We start from the raw sequence: 12825 nt of genomic DNA, 5'->3' as shown, positions 1-12825 counted from the left end.
CTTGTTGAGGCCCAGGCTAGTCCCCCCCATGTTGAGGCCCAGGCTAGTCCCCCCTCTTGTTGAGGCCCAGGCTAGTCCCCCCCCTTGTTGAGGCCCAGGCTAGTCCCCCCCATGTTGAGGCCCAGGCTAGTCCCCCCCCTTGTTGAGGCCCAGGCTAGTCCCCCCTCTTGTTGAGGCCCAGGCTAGTCCCCCCCCTTGTTGAGGCCCAGGCTAGTCCCCCCCATGTTGAGGCCCAGGCTAGTCCCCCCTCTTGTTGAGGCCCAGGCTAGTCCCCCTCTTGTTGAGGCCCAGGCTAGTCCCCCCCCTTGTTGAGGCCCAGGCTAGTCCCCCCTCTTGTTGAGGCCCAGGCTAGTCCCCCCTCTTGTTGAGGCCCAGGCTAGTCCCCCCCTCTTGTTGAGGCCCAGGCTAGTCCCCCCCTCTTGTTGAGGCCCAGGCTAGTCCCCCCCTTGTTGAGGCCCAGGCTAGTCCCCCCCCCTCTTGTTGAGGCCCAGGCTAGTCCCCCTCTTGTTGAGGCCCAGGCTAGTCCTCCCCTCTTGTTGGGGCCCAGGCTAGTCCCCCGCCCCTTGTTGAGGCCCAGGCTAGTCCCCCCCCCTTGTTCAGGCCCAGGCTAGTCCCCCCCTCTTGTTCAGGCCCAGGCTAGTCCCCCCCCTCTTGTTGAGGCCCAGGCTAGTCCCCCCTCTTGTTGAGGCCCAGGCTAGTCCCCCCCTCTTGTTCAGGCCCAGGCTAGTCCCCCCCCTCTTGTTGAGGCCCAGGCTAGTCCCCCTCTTGTTGAGGCCCAGGCTAGTCCTCCCCTCTTGTTGGGGCCCAGGCTAGTCCTCCCCCTTGTTGAGGCCCAGGCTAGTCCCCCCCTCTTGTTCAGGCCCAGGCTAGTCTCCCCCTTGTTGAGGCCCAGGCTAGTCCCCTCTTGTTGAGGCCCAGGCTAGTCCCCCCCCCTTGTTGAGGCCCAGGCTAGTCCCCCCTCTTGTTGAGGCCCAGGCTAGTCCCCCTCTTGTTGAGGCCCAGGCTAGTCCCCCCCCTCTTGTTGAGGCCCAGGCTAGTCCCCCCTCTTGTTGAGGCCCAGGCTAGTCCCCCCCTCTTGTTGAGGCCCAGGCTAGTCCCCCCCATGTTGAGGCCCAGGCTAGTCCCCCCTCTTGTTGAGGCCCAGGCTAGTCCCCCTCTTGTTGAGGCCCAGGCTAGTCCCCCCCTCTTGTTGGGGCCCAGGCTAGTCCCCCCTCTTGTTGAGGCCCAGGCTAGTCCCCCCCCTCTTGTTGAGGCCCAGGCTAGTCCCCCCCCTCTTGTTGAGGCCCAGGCTAGTCCCCCCCTTGTTGAGGCCCAGGCTAGTCCCCCCCTCTTGTTCAGGCCCAGGCTAGTCCTCCCCCTTGTTGAGGCCCAGGCTAGTCCCCCCCTCTTGTTCAGGCCCAGGCTAGTCTCCCCCTTGTTGAGGCCCAGGCTAGTCCCCTCTTGTTGAGGCCCAGGCTAGTCCCCCCCCCTTGTTGAGGCCCAGGCTAGTCCCCCCTCTTGTTGAGGCCCAGGCTAGTCCCCCCCTCTTGTTGAGGCCCAGGCTAGTCCCCCCTCTTGTTGAGGCCAGGCTAGTCCCCCTCTTGTTGAGGCCCAGGCTAGTCCCCCCCTCTTGTTGAGGCCCAGGCTAGTCCCCCCCTCTTGTTGAGGCCCAGGCTAGTCCCCCCCCTCTTGTTGAGGCCCAGGCTAGTCCCCCCCTCTTGTTGAGGCCCAGGCTAGTCCCCCCCTCTTGTTGAGGCCCAGGCTAGTCCCCCCTCTTGTTGAGGCCCAGGCTAGTCCCCCCCTCTTGTTGAGGCCCAGGCTAGTCCCCCCCTCTTGTTGAGGCCCAGGCTAGTCCCCCCCTCTTGTTGAGGCCCAGGCTAGTCCCCCCCTCTTGTTGAGGCCCAGGCTAGTCCCCCCCCTCTTGTTGAGGCCCAGGCTAGTCCCCCCCCTTGTTGAGGCCCAGGCTAGTCCCCCCCTCTTGTTGAGGCCCAGGCTAGTCCCCCCTCTTGTTGAGGCCCAGGCTAGTCCCCCCCTCTTGTTGAGGCCCAGGCTAGTCCCCCCCTCTTGTTGAGGCCCAGGCTAGTCCCCCCTCTTGTTGAGGCCCAGGCTAGTCCCCCCCTTGTTGAGGCCCAGGCTAGTCCCCCCTCTTGTTGAGGCCCAGGCTAGTCCCCCCCCTCTTGTTGAGGCCCAGGCTAGTCCCCCCCTCTTGTTGAGGCCCAGGCTAGTCCCCCCCTCTTGTTGAGGCCCAGGCTAGTCCCCCCCTCTTGTTGAGGCCCAGGCTAGTCCCCCCCTCTTGTTGAGGCCCAGGCTAGTCCCCCCTCTTGTTGAGGCCCAGGCTAGTCCCCCCCTCTTGTTGAGGCCCAGGCTAGTCCCCCCCCCTTGTTGAGGCCCAGGCTAGTCCCCCCCTCTTGTTGAGGCCCAGGCTAGTCCCCCCTCTTGTTGAGGCCCAGGCTAGTCCCCCCCTCTTGTTGAGGCCCAGGCTAGTCCCCCCCCTCTTGTTGAGGCCCAGGCTAGTCTCCCCCCTTGTTGAGGCCCAGGCTAGTCCCCCCCCCTTGTTGAGGCCCAGGCTAGTCTCCCCCTCTTGTTGAGGCCCAGGCTAGTCCCCCCCTCTTGTTGAGGCCCAGGCTAGTCCCCCCTCTTGTTGAGGCCCAGGCTAGTCCCCCCCTCTTGTTGAGGCCCAGGCTAGTCCCCCCCTCTTGTTGAGGCCCAGGCTAGTCCCCCCCTCTTGTTGAGGCCCAGGCTAGTCCCCCCTCTTGTTGAGGCCCAGGCTAGTCCCCCCTCTTGTTGAGGCCCAGGCTAGTCCCCCCCTCTTGTTGAGGCCCAGGCTAGTCCCCCCTCTTGTTGAGGCCCAGGCTAGTCCCCCCCCTCTTGTTGAGGCCCAGGCTAGTCCCCCCCCTTGTTGAGGCCCAGGCTAGTCCCCCCCTCTTGTTGAGGCCCAGGCTAGTCCCCCCCTCTTGTTGAGGCCCAGGCTAGTCCCCCCCTCTTGTTGAGGCCCAGGCTAGTCCCCCCCTCTTGTTGAGGCCCAGGCTAGTCCCCCCTCTTGTTGAGGCCCAGGCTAGTCCCCCCCTCTTGTTGAGGCCCAGGCTAGTCCCCCCCTCTTGTTGAGGCCCAGGCTAGTCCCCCCCCTCTTGTTGAGGCCCAGGCTAGTCCCCCCTCTTGTTGAGGCCCAGGCTAGTCCCCCCTCTTGTTGAGGCCCAGGCTAGTCCCCCCCTCTTGTTGAGGCCCAGGCTAGTCCCCCCCTCTTGTTGAGGCCCAGGCTAGTCCCCCCCCTCTTGTTGAGGCCCAGGCTAGTCCCCCCCCTCTTGTTGAGGCCCAGGCTAGTCCCCCCCCTCTTGTTGAGGCCCAGGCTAGTCCCCCCTCTTGTTGAGGCCCAGGCTAGTCCCCCCTCTTGTTGAGGCCCAGGCTAGTCCCCCCCCTCTTGTTGAGGCCCAGGCTAGTCTCCCCCCTTGTTGAGGCCCAGGCTAGTCCCCCCCCCCTTGTTGAGGCCCAGGCTAGTCTCCCCCCTTGTTGAGGCCCAGGCTAGTCCCCCCCCTCTTGTTGAGGCCCAGGCTAGTCCCCCCCTCTTGTTGAGGCCCAGGCTAGTCCCCCCCCTTGTTGAGGCCCAGGCTAGTCCCCCCTCTTGTTGAGGCCCAGGCTAGTCCCCCCTCTTGTTGAGGCCCAGGCTAGTCCCCCCTCTTGTTGAGGCCCAGGCTAGTCCCCCCTCTTGTTGAGGCCCAGGCTAGTCCCCCCCATGTTGAGGCCCAGGCTAGTCCCCCCTCTTGTTGAGGCCCAGGCTAGTCCCCCCCATGTTGAGGCCCAGGCTAGTCCCCCCCATGTTGAGGCCCAGGCTAGTCCCCCCCATGTTGAGGCCCAGGCTAGTCCCCCCCATGTTGAGGCCCAGGCTAGTCCCCCCCATGTTGAGGCCCAGGCTAGTCCCCCCTCTTGTTGAGGCCCAGGCTAGTCCCCCCCATGTTGAGGCCCAGGCTAGTCCCCCCCATGTTGAGGCCCAGGCTAGTCCCCCCTCTTGTTGAGGCCCAGGCTAGTCCCCCCCTCTTGTTGAGGCCCAGGCTAGTCCCCCCTCTTGTTGAGGCCCAGGCTAGTCCCCCCCTCTTGTTGAGGCCCAGGCTAGTCCCCCCCTTGTTGAGGCCCAGGCTAGTCCCCCCCTCTTGTTGAGGCCCAGGCTAGTCCCCCCCTCTTGTTGAGGCCCAGGCTAGTCCCCCCCCCCTTGTTGAGGCCCAGGCTAGTCCCCCTCTTGTTGAGGCCCAGGCTAGTCCCCCCCCTTGTTGAGGCCCAGGCTAGTCCCCCCCCTTGTTGAGGCCCAGGCTAGTCCCCCCCCCCTTGTTGAGGCCCAGGCTAGTCCCCCCCCTTGTTGAGGCCCAGGCTAGTTCCCCCTCTTGTTGAGGCCCAGGCTAGTCCCCCCCTTGTTGAGGCCCAGGCTAGTCCCCCATCTTGTTGAGGCCCAGGCTAGTCCCCCCCCCCTTGTTGAGGCCCAGGCTAGTCCCCCCTCTTGTTGAGGCCCAGGCTAGTCCCCCCCTCTTGTTGAGGCCCAGGCTAGTCCCCCCTCTTGTTGAGGCCCAGGCTAGTCCCCCCTCTTGTTGAGGCCCAGGCTAGTCCCCCCCTCTTGTTGAGGCCCAGGCTAGTCCCCCCTCTTGTTGAGGCCCAGGCTAGTCCCCCCCCCCCTTGTTGAGGCCCAGGCTAGTCCCCCCCTCTTGTTGAGGCCCAGGCTAGTCCTCCCTCTTGTTGAGGCCCAGGCTAGTCCCCCCCCCCCTTGTTGAGGCCCAGGCTAGTCCCCCCTCTTGTTGAGGCCCAGGCTAGTCCCCCCCTCTTGTTGAGGCCCAGGCTAGTCCCCCCCATGTTGAGGCCCAGGCTAGTCCCCCCCATGTTGAGGCCCAGGCTAGTCCCCCCCTCTTGTTGAGGCCCAGGCTAGTCCCCCCTCTTGTTGAGGCCCAGGCTAGTCCCCCCTCTTGTTGAGGCCCAGGCTAGTCCCCCCCCCCCTTGTTGAGGCCCAGGCTAGTCCCCCCTCTTGTTGAGGCCCAGGCTAGTCCCCCCCTCTTGTTGAGGCCCAGGCTAGTCCCCCTCTTGTTGAGGCCCAGGCTAGTCCCCCCCTCTTGTTGAGGCCCAGGCTAGTCCCCCCTCTTGTTGAGGCCCAGGCTAGTCCCCCCTCTTGTTGAGGCCCAGGCTAGTCCCCCCCCCCCTTGTTGAGGCCAGGCTAGTCCCCCCTCTTGTTGAGGCCCAGGCTAGTCCCCCCCCCTTGTTGAGGCCCAGGCTAGTCCCCCCTCTTGTTGAGGCCCAGGCTAGTCCCCCCCCTTGTTGAGGCCCAGGCTAGTCCCCCCTCTTGTTGAGGCCCAGGCTAGTCCCCCCTCTTGTTGAGGCCCAGGCTAGTCCCCCCCTCTTGTTGAGGCCCAGGCTAGTCCCCCCCTCTTGTTGAGGCCCAGGCTAGTCCCCCCCTCTTGTTGAGGCCCAGGCTAGTCCCCCCTCTTGTTAAACCTATTGTGTATACTGGTGGTGGCCGTCACAAGTATACACAGTGTACAGCCAAGTGGTCACTCAGCATGGTGAGGGGGTGCTAGACCCCCCACCCTTGTATACCACACCCAAGTGGTCACTCAGCATGGTGGGGGGGTGCTAGACCCCCACCCTTGTATACCACACCCAAGTGGTCACTCAGCATGGTGGGGGAGGGGGTGCTAGACCCCCACCCTTGTATACCACACCCAAGTGGTCACTCAGCATGGTGGGGGAGGGGGTGCTAGACCCCCACCCTTGTATACCACAGCCAAGTGGTCACTCAGCATGGGGGGGGGGTGCTAGACCCCCACCCTTGTATACCACAGCCAAGTGGTCACTCAGCATGGTGGGGGAGGGGGTGCTAGACCCCCACCCTTGTATACCACACCCAAGTAGTCACTCAGCATGGCGGGGGGGGGTGCTAGACCCCCACCCTTGTATACCACACCCAAGTGGTCACTCAGCATGGGGGGGGGGGTGCTAGACCCCCACCCTTGTATACCACACCCAAGTGGTCACTCAGCATGGTGGGGGGGTGCTAGACCCCCACCCTTGTATACCACACCCAAGTGGTCACTCAGCATGGTGGGGGGGGGTGCTAGACCCCCACCCTTGTATACCACACCCAAGTGGTCACTCAGCATGGGGGGGGGGTGCTAGACCCCCACCCTTGTATACCACACCCAAGTGGTCACTCAGCATGGTGGGGGGGGTGCTAGACCCCCACCCTTGTATACCACACCCAAGTGGTCACTCAGCATGGTGGGGGGGGGGTGCTAGACCCCCACCCTTGTATACCACACCCAAGTGGTCACTCAGCATGGTGGGGGGGGGTGCTAGACCCCCACCCTTGTATACCACACCCAAGTGGTCACTCAGCATGGTGGGGGGGTGCTAGACCCCCACCCTTGTATACCACACCCAAGTGGTCACTCAGCATGGTGGGGGGGGTGCTAGACCCCCACCCTTGCATACCACACCCAAGTGGTCACTCAGCATGGTGGGGGGTGGGTACTAGACCCCCACCCTTGTATACCACACCCAAGTGGTCACTCAGCATGGTGGGGGGGGTGCTAGACCCCCACCCTTGTATACCACACCCAAGTGGTCACTCAGCATGGTGGGGGGGGTGCTAGACCCCCACCCTTGTATACCACACCCAAGTGGTCACTCAGCATGGTGGGGGGGGTGCTAGACCCCACCCTTGTATACCACACCCAAGTGGTCACTCAGCATGTGGGGGGGTGCTAGACCCCCACCCTTGTATACCACACCCAAGTGGTCACTCAGCATGGGGGGGGTGCTAGACCCCCACCCTTGTATACCACACCCAAGTGGTCACTCAGCATGGGGGGGGGGGTGCTAGACCCCCACCCTTGTATACCACACCCAAGTGGTCACTCAGCAGGGGGGGGGGGTGCTAGACCCCCACCCTTGTATACCACACCCAAGTGGTCACTCAGCATGGGGGGGGGTGCTAGACCCCCACCCTTGTATACCACACCCAAGTGGTCACTCAGCATGGGGGGGGGTGCTAGACCCCCACCCTTGTATACCACACCCAAGTGGTCACTCAGCATGGTGGGGGGTGCTAGACCCCCACCCTTGTATACCACACCCAAGTGGTCACTCAGCAGGGGGGGGGGTGCTAGACCCCCACCCTTGTATACCACACCCAAGTGGTCACTCAGCATGGGGGGGGGTGCTAGACCCCCACCCTTGTATACCACACCCAAGTGGTCACTCAGCATGGTGGGGGGGGTGCTAGACCCCCACCCTTGTATACCACACCCAAGTGGTCACTCAGCATGGTGGGGGGGGTGCTAGACCCCCACCCTTGTATACCACACCCAAGTGGTCACTCAGCATGGTGGGGGGGGGTGCTAGACCCCCACCCTTGTATACCACACCCAAGTGGTCACTCAGCATGGTGGGGGGGGGTGCTAGACCCCCACCCTTGTATACCACACCCAAGTGGTCACTCAGCATGGTGGGGGGGGGTGCTAGACCCCCACCCTTGTATACCACACCCAAGTGGTCACTCAGCATGGTGGGGGGGGGTGCTAGACCCCCCACCCTTGTATACCACACCCAAGTGGTCACTCAGCATGGTGGGGGGGGTGCTAGACCCCCACCTTGTATACCACACCCAAGTGGTCACTCAGCATGGTGGGGGGGGGGTGCTAGACCCCCACCTTGTATACCACACCCAAGTGGTCACTCAGCATGGGGGGGGGTGCTAGACCCCCCACCCTTGTATACCACACCCAAGTGGTCACTCAGCATGTGGGGGGGTGCTAGACCCCCACCCTTGTATACCACACCCAAGTGGTCACTCAGCATGGTGGGGGGGTGCTAGACCCCCACCCTTGTATACCACACCCAAGTGGTCACTCAGCATGGTGGGGGGGTGCTAGACCCCACCTTGTATACCACACCCAAGTGGTCACTCAGCATGGTGGGGGGGGTGCCTAGACCCCCCACCCTTGTATACCACACCAAGTGTCACTCAGCATGTGGGGGGGGGGTGCTAGACCCCCACCCTTGTATACCACACCCAAGTGGTCACTCAGCATGGTGGGGGGGGGGTGCTAGACCCCCACCCTTGTATAACCACACCCAAGTGGTCACTCAGCATGGTGGGGGAGGGGGGTGCTAGACCCCCACCCTTGTATACCACACCCAAGTGGTCACTCAGCATGGGTGGGGGGGGGGTGCTAGACCCCCACCCTTGTATACCACACCCAAGTGGTCACTCAGCATGGTGGGGGGGTGCTAGACCCCCACCCTTGTATACCACACCCAAGTGGTCACTCAGCATGGTGGGGGGGGGTGCTAGACCCCCACCCTTGTATACCACACCCAAGTGGTCACTCAGCATGGTGGGGGGGGTGCTAGACCCCCACCCTTGTATACCACACCCAAGTGGTCACTCAGCATGGTGGGGGGGGTGCTAGACCCCCACCCTTGTATACCACACCCAAGTGGTCACTCAGCATGGTGGGGGGGGGTGCTAGACCCCCACCCTTGTATACCACACCCAAGTGGTCACTCAGCATGGTGGGGGGGGTGCTAGACCCCCACCCTTGTATACCACACCCAAGTGGTCACTCAGCATGGTGGGGGGGGGTGCTAGACCCCCACCCTTGTATACCACACCCAAGTGGTCACTCAGCATGGTGGGGGGGTGCTAGACCCCACCCTTGTATACCACACCCAAGTGGTCACTCAGCATGGTGGGGGGGGTGCTAGACCCCCACCCTTGTATACCACACCCAAGTGGTCACTCAGCATGGTGGGGGGGTGCTAGACCCCCACCCTTGTATACCACACCCAAGTGGTCACTCAGCATGGTGGGGGGGGGTGCTAGACCCCCACCCTTGTATACCACACCCAAGTGGTCACTCAGCATGGTGGGGGGGTGCTAGACCCCCACCCTTGTATACCACACCCAAGTGGTCACTCAGCATGGTGGGGGGGGGGTACTAGACCCCCACCCTTGTATACCACACCCAAGTGGTCACTCAGCATGGTGGGGGTGGGTACTAGACCCCCACCCTTGTATACCACACCCAAGTGGTCACTCAGCATGGTGGGGGGGGGTGCTAGACCCCACCCTTGTATACCACACCCAAGTGGTCACTCAGCATGGTGGGGGGTGCTAGACCCCCACCCTTGTATACCACACCCAAGTGGTCACTCAGCATGGTGGGGGGGTGCTAGACCCCCACCCTTGTATACACACCCAAGTGGTCACTCAGCATGGTGGGGGGGGGTGCTAGACCCCCACCCTTGTATACCACACCAAGTGGTCACTCAGCTGGTGGGGGGGGGTGCTAGCCTAACCTTGTATACCACACCCAAGTGGTCACTCAGCATGGTGGGGGGGGGTGCTAGACCCCCACCCTTGTATACCACACCCAAGTGGTCACTCAGCATGGTGTGGGGGGTGCTAGACCCCCACCCTTGTATACCACACCCAAGTGGTCACTCAGCATGGTGGGGGGTGCTAGACCCCCACCCTTGTATACCACACCCAAGTGGTCACTCAGCATGGTGGGGGGTGCTAGACCCCCACCCTTGTATACCACACCAAGTGGTCACTCAGCATGGGGGGGGTGCTAGACCCCCACCCTTGTATACCACACCCAAGTGGTCACTCAGCATGGTGGGGGGTGCTAGACCCCCACCCTTGTATACCACACCCAAGTGGTCACTCAGCATGGGGGGGGGTGCTAGACCCCACCCTGTATACCACACCCAAGTGGTCACTCAGCATGGTGGGGGGGTGCTAGACCCCCACCCTTGTATACCACACCCAAGTGGTCACTCAGCATGGTGGGGGGGGTGCTAGCCCCCACCCTTGTATACCACACCCAAGTGGTCACTCAGCATGGGGGGGGTGCTAGACCCCCACCCTTGTATACCACACCCAAGTGGTCACTCAGCATGGTGGGGGGGGGGTGCTAGACCCCCACCCTTGTATACCACACCCAAGTGGTCACTCAGCATGGGGGGGGTGCTAGACCCCCACCCTTGTATACCACACCCAAGTGGTCACTCAGCATGGGGGGGGGTGCTAGACCCCCACCCTTGCATACCACACCCAAGTGGTCACTCAGCATGGGGGGGGTGCTAGACCCCCACCCTTGTATACCACACCCAAGTGGTCACTCAGCATGGTGGGGGGGGTGCTAGACCCCCACCCTTGTATACCACACCCAAGTGGTCACTCAGCATGGGGGGGGGGTGCTAGACCCCCACCCTTGTATACCACACCCAAGTGGTCACTCAGCATGGTGGGGGGGTGCTAGACCCCCACCCTTGTATACCACACCCAAGTGGTCACTCAGCATGGTGGGGGGGGGGTGCTAGACCCCCACCCTTGTATACCACACCCAAGTGGTCACTCAGCATGGTGGGGGGGGGGTGCTAGACCCCCACCCTTGTATACCACACCCAAGTGGTCACTCAGCATGGGGGGGTGCTAGACCCCCACCCTTGTATACCACACCCAAGTGGTCACTCAGCATGGTGGGGGGGGGGTGCTAGACCCCCACCCTTGTATACCACACCCAAGTGGTCACTCAGCATGGGGGGGGTGCTAGACCCCCACCCTTGTATACCACACCCAAGTGGTCACTCAGCATGGTGGGGGGGGGGTGCTAGACCCCCACCCTTGTATACCACACCCAAGTGGTCACTCAGCATGGTGGGGGGGTGCTAGACCCCCACCCTTGTATACCACACCCAAGTGGTCACTCAGCATGGTGGGGGGTGCTAGACCCCCACCCTTGTATACCACACCCAAGTGGTCACTCAGCATGGTGGGGGGGGTGCTAGGACCCCCACCCTTGTATACCACACCCAAGTGGTCACTCAGCATGGGGGGGGTGCTAGACCCCAACCCTTGTATACCACACCCAAGTGGTCACTCAGCATGGTGGGGGGGGGGGGTGCTAGACCCCCACCCTTGTATACCACACCCAAGTGGTCACTCAGCATGGTGGGGGGGGGTGCTAGACCCCACCCTTGTATACCACACCCAAGTGGTCACTCAGCATGGTGGGGGGGGGTGCTAGACCCCCACCCTTGTATACCACACCCAGTGGTCACTCAGCATGGTGGGGGGGGGTGCTAGACCCCCACCCTTGTATACCACACCCAAGTGGTCACTCAGCATGGTGGGGGGGTGCTAGACCCCACCCTTGTATACCACACCCAGTGGTCACTCAGCATGGTGGGGGGGGTGCTAGACCCCCACCCTTGTATACCACACCCAAGTGGTCACTCAGCATGGTGGGGGGGGTGCTAGACCCCCACCCTTGTATACCACACCCAAGTGGTCACTCAGCATGGTGGGGGGGGTGCTAGACCCCCACCCTTGTATACCACACCCAAGTGGTCACTCAGCATGGTGGGGGGGGTGCTAGACCCCCACCCTTGTATACCACACCCAAGTGGTCACTCAGCATGGTGGGGGGGGTGCTAGACCCCCACCCTTGTATACCACACCCAAGTGGTCACTCAGCATGGTGGGGGGGGTGCTAGACCCCCACCCTTGTATACCACACCCAAGTGGTCACTCAGCATGGTGGGGGGGGTGCTAGACCCCACCCTTGTATACCACACCCAAGTGGTCACTCAGCATGGTGGGGGGGGTGCTAGACCCCCACCCTTGTATACCACACCCAAGTGGTCACTCAGCATGGTGGGGGGGTGCTAGACCCCCACCCTTGTATACCACACCCAAGTGGTCACTCAGCATGGTGGGGGGGGGGGTGCTAGACCCCCACCCTTGTATACCACACCCAAGTGGTCACTCAGCATGGTGGGGGGGTGCTAGACCCCCACCCTTGTATACCACACCAAGTGGTCACTCAGCATGGTGGGGGGGGGTGCTAGACCCCCACCCTTGTATACACACCCAAGTGGTCACTCAGCATGGTGGAGGGGGTGCTAGACCCCCACCCTTGTATACCACACCCAAGTGGTCACTCAGCATGGTGGGGGGTGGGTACTAGACCCCCACCCTTGCATACCACACCCAAGTGGTCACTCAGCATGGTGGGGGGTGGGTACTAGACCCCCACCCTTGTATACCACACCCAAGTGGTCACTCAGCATGGTGGGGGGGGGTGCTAGACCCCCACCCTTGTATACCACACCCAAGTGGTCACTCAGCATGGTGTGGGGGGTGCTAGACCCCCCACCCTTGTATACAACACCCAAGTGGTCACTCAGCATGGTGGGGGGTGCTAGACCCCCACCCTTGTATACCACACCCAAGTGGTCACTCAGCATGGTGGGGGGGGGGTGCTAGACCCCCACCCTTGTATACCACACCTAAGTGGTCACTCAGCCTGGTCTGGGGGGGGGGTGCTAGTCCTACACCTTGTATACCACACCCAAGTGGTCACTCAGCATGGGGGGGGGTGCTAGACCCCCACCCTTGTATACCACACCCAAGTGGTCACTCAGCATGGTGTGGGGGGTGCTAGACCCCCACCTTGTATACCACACCCAAGTGGTCACTCAGCATGGTGGGGGGGGGTGCTAGACCCCCACCCTTGTATACCACACCAAGTGGTCACTCAGCATGGTGGGGGGGTGCTAGACCCCCACCCTTGTATACCACACCCAAGTGGTCACTCAGCATGGTGGGGGGGGTGCTAGACCCCCCCCTTGTATACCACACCCAAGTGGTCACTCAGCATGGTGGGGGGTGCTAGACCCCCACCCTTGTATACCACACCCAAGTGGTCACTCAGCATGGTGGGGGGGGGTCTAGACCCCCCACCCTTGTATACCACACCCAAGTGGTCACTCAGCATGGTGGGGGGGTGCTAGACCCCCACC

This window comes from Procambarus clarkii, chromosome 5 (assembly GCF_040958095.1).
Source record: "Procambarus clarkii isolate CNS0578487 chromosome 5, FALCON_Pclarkii_2.0, whole genome shotgun sequence".
Classification (NCBI taxonomy): domain Eukaryota; kingdom Metazoa; phylum Arthropoda; class Malacostraca; order Decapoda; family Cambaridae; genus Procambarus; species Procambarus clarkii.
Note: the sequence above shows the minus strand (reverse complement) of the source record.